We start from the raw sequence: 3,981 nt of genomic DNA, 5'->3' as shown, positions 1-3,981 counted from the left end.
GGGAAATAAGCTTCTGGTTACTGGGATCTGCTGGATATATTATCTGAAAGTAAAAGTAAGCATGTATAGAACAAATTAACAGCTTACTTTCATTTGAAATCTGAAGAAATGGTTTTAGAATTCTTTTTCTTCAGATATCAGTTGCACCACTCCATTCTTCTCTTTCCCTTAAAGAGCTCAATAAATCAAATATTTATTAATAATTTGGTATAATTACTAAGCCTAACTTAAAACATTTTTAACTTAAAAGTTCTAACTTAAAAAAAAATCAAAAGGACATTGCTATCAAGAATGAGAAGAGTTAATTTTTCAAGATGACACTTTGAGAAATTCTCTAATTCTTCCAAAATTGCTTATACTTGTAATATCTCAATTTTAAAATTTTAAAATATTTTCTCTGCCAACTTATGTAAGCAACTTATAACATGCTCAGTTTTGTATGATCCATTCAAGTTGGTGGTAAATAATAATTAGAATTTAGTTTCCATTTGAAACTCAAGATGTTTACCAGTTCAGTTACTGACAAATGTATGGAATGGGACTAGTATTTCTTTGGAAATCAAAATTCTTCTAGTCTAGTCTCAGCAGCTGAAAAAGACTCCAGACCATTCCATTAGGTTCCTTTCTCTTTATAGATCTATTTTCATGTTTTTTCAATCTTTCTTTTTTTATCTGTATTTAATGTCTTTTCTTATCTTTCTTATTTTCTCTCATATTTTGTCTGTGTGTGTGTCTTTGTTTCAGTTTCTGTCTCTGTCTCTGTCTCTTTTTTCTCTCTCTCCCTTCTATAGCTTAAAGAAAATGCAAATAAGCAGGGTTCTGAGTAGGAGAGAGAGAGGAAGGAAATTTTAGACAAGAGAAGGGGGAGAGAGGAGAAAAATCTTAGCATATCCTTATTTTTATCATTTCTTCTGCTTATCTATTATTACCAATGCTCTATTTTCTTGTGGAGATTTACAACACATTCTGGAACACTTTAAGACGACAATAAAAATTCATTGTAAAAAAAGTTCTTATTGTCATGTCATATTCTAGAATTAATAGCAGCATTAATAAATGAATTAAGGAAAGAAAGAAAAATAATTAATGATTTATTATGGAGATGCAAATTGACAAAGAAAATCTCTGATTTCAAAGAGTTTGCCCCTCATGGTTGGAACTCACAACTGAAAGCAAAAACAAAATGAAACAAAACCTTTCTAACATATATTCGTTGTCATGCAAGATGAACTCAGCCCATTGCCTCTTTGTTATGAGATGGATATCATTTTACTTATGGAAATCTGGAATATTTTGTCATTGCATTGATCAGTGTTTTTAAAGTCTTTCAAAATTGCTTTTAAAATGTTATTGCATAAAATATCCTCTTAGTCATGTTCATTCAATTCTTCATCAGTTCATACATATTCCCAGATTTTGGTGAAACAAATCTTTTTACTCCCTATTTTTTATGGCATAATAGTATTCTTTTAATTCACATACCAAAATTTGTTGAGTCACTCCTCAATTTTAACAAGCATAATTTTAGTTTTGTGAACAACATATTGTAGGATTCTGGCTTTTAATCCAATCTATTATCCATTTCCAATGGGATGAGTTCATCCCATTCACATTTACAGTTAAAATTACTATGTGTATTTCCTACCATCCTATTCCCCCCCTTCATACATTTCTCTCCTTTTACCCTTTCCCGCCTTACCAATGTTTTGCTTCTGATTCCCACCTCCTTTAGTCTTTCCTCCCTTTTATTTATTTGCCTTCCCTTTTTTATTTCTTATTCTATTTCAAAACTCCATTTTCTTTCCCCTTTTCCCTCCTACTTTCCTATGTCATGAGACAATATTTCTGTTTTTAATTAATTAATTAATCAATCAATAAATTGATTGATTTATCTTTTGATTCATTCATTCATTTGCATCACTCTAGTTTTGAGTTCTTTGTCATCAAAAAAGGGGCAGCTAAAATAATATTTTTATATGTAGACCCTTTTCTTCCTTATTAAAAAATCTCTATCCTTTACACTACCATTAACAATATATGAAGTTGACTTCCGGTTAAGATGGCGGAGAGGAGGCTCACAGTTGCATAAGCTCCGCGCTTTCTCTCACTATCCACTTCATTACAAGCCTCTGAATCAATGCTTGACTGAAAAAAACCCACAAATAGTTACCAAGAGAAGCCATCCTTGAGATCCGCCAAGAAAGGTCTGTCTTTACTGGAGGGCTGGGGCGGTTTTAGATCGGGCGCAGGCGGCGGGCAGCAGCAGTGAGAGCACGGGAGCAGACTGGAGAGGGGGTGGGGAGTGATCGCAGCCGTCTCTGCAGGGAGAGCTTCGCTACAGGTTTGGATACTTTGCTCCGGCAGCAAGTCAACAGCCCAGCAGAGAAGCTAAAAACACCGGGGCTGAAGAACACAACCCCAAACAGCTGGAGTCTCTCAGGACCTGGCCGCCCCCCTCTTCCCCCCCCTCAGTGACTCAGCACGCTTTGGGATCTCAGAGCGCAGGCGCAGCACAGTCCTGCTAGTGCCTCACTGCTGCCCCCTGCAGTCTGTAGAGGAAGCTCGATAACACACCCAGCCCCCCCCCCCCAAAGAAAGACTCCAGTTTTTTCTGTTTTTCTTTGGTAGTTTGTCTCTGATTAATAGACAGAATGAGCAAGAAGCTGAAGAGGACTTTAACCCTTGACAGCTTCTACACAGATAGAGAGCAGACTCTAAATCCTGAGGAGACTAAAAACAGGCAGTCCCCAGGTGATTCCCCAAAGGAGGAGATTGTCTGTTCCTCAGCACAGATGGACCTCATAGAAGTGATTAAAAAGGCTCTCACAAGGGAGCTAGAAGAAAAATGGGGAAAGCAGAGTGAGGCTTGGGAAAAGGAGAGGGAGGCTTGGCAAAAGAGCCTGGAGAAAGTTAAAGAGAGAGTGGATAAAGAAGTAAAATCCTTGAAAAATAGGATTAGTGAACTGGAAACAGAAAACAGCTCTCTAAAAAACAAAATTGGCGAAATGGAAAAAAATTCCACAGAACAAAAGAACTCAATGGGACAATTAGAGAAAGATTTTAAAAAAGTGAGTGAAGAGAATACTTCACTGAAAATCAGAATTGAACAAGTGGAATTGAATGACTCGAGGAGACAAGAAGAATCAGTCAAGCAAATCCAAAAAAATCAAACAATGGAGAAAAATGTGAAATACCTTCTGGGGAAGACAACAGACCTGGAAAACAGATCCAGGAGAGACAATCTGAGAATCATTGGACTCCCAGAAAAACATGATGAAAAAAAGAGCCTGGACACTGTCTTCCAGGAAATTATCAAAGAGAACTGCCCAGAAGTCATAGGAACAGAGGAAAAAATAAACATTGAAAGGATTCATCGATCACCCACTGAAAGGGATCCTAAAATCAAAACACCAAGGAATATAGTGGCCAAATGCCAGAACCCTCAGATGAAAGAAAAAATATTGCAAGCGGCTAGAAAAACCCAATTCAAGTATCAAGGAGCCACAATAAGGATCACCCAGGATCTGGCAGCATCCACATTAAAAGATCGAAGGGCCTGGAATATGATATTCCGAAAGGCTAAGGAACTTGGTATGCAACCAAAAATAACTTACCCAGCGAGAATGAGCATCTTTTTCCAGGGAAGAAGATGGACATTCAACGAAGTAAGCGAATTTCATCTATTTCTGATGAAAAAACCAGAACTTAACAAAAAGTTTGATCTACAAATATAGAACTCAAGAGAAATCTAAAAAGGTAAAGATTAATCTTGGGAACTATATTTTGACTATATAGATGTATAAAGAATACATATATACCTTGTTCTAGAAATTGATGTGGAAAGGACATTGTACCAGAAAAAGGGTAAAGTGGGGGTAGTACATCTCATGAAGAGGCATAGGAAACCTATTATATCTGAGAGAAAGAATGGAGGGGGATGAATATAGTGGGTATCTTACTGCCTTCAGAATTGGCTTTAAG

The sequence above is a fragment of the Antechinus flavipes genome, chromosome 3 (assembly GCF_016432865.1).
Source record: "Antechinus flavipes isolate AdamAnt ecotype Samford, QLD, Australia chromosome 3, AdamAnt_v2, whole genome shotgun sequence".
NCBI lineage: Eukaryota > Metazoa > Chordata > Mammalia > Dasyuromorphia > Dasyuridae > Antechinus > Antechinus flavipes.
This window is presented reverse-complemented; position numbering follows the sequence as displayed.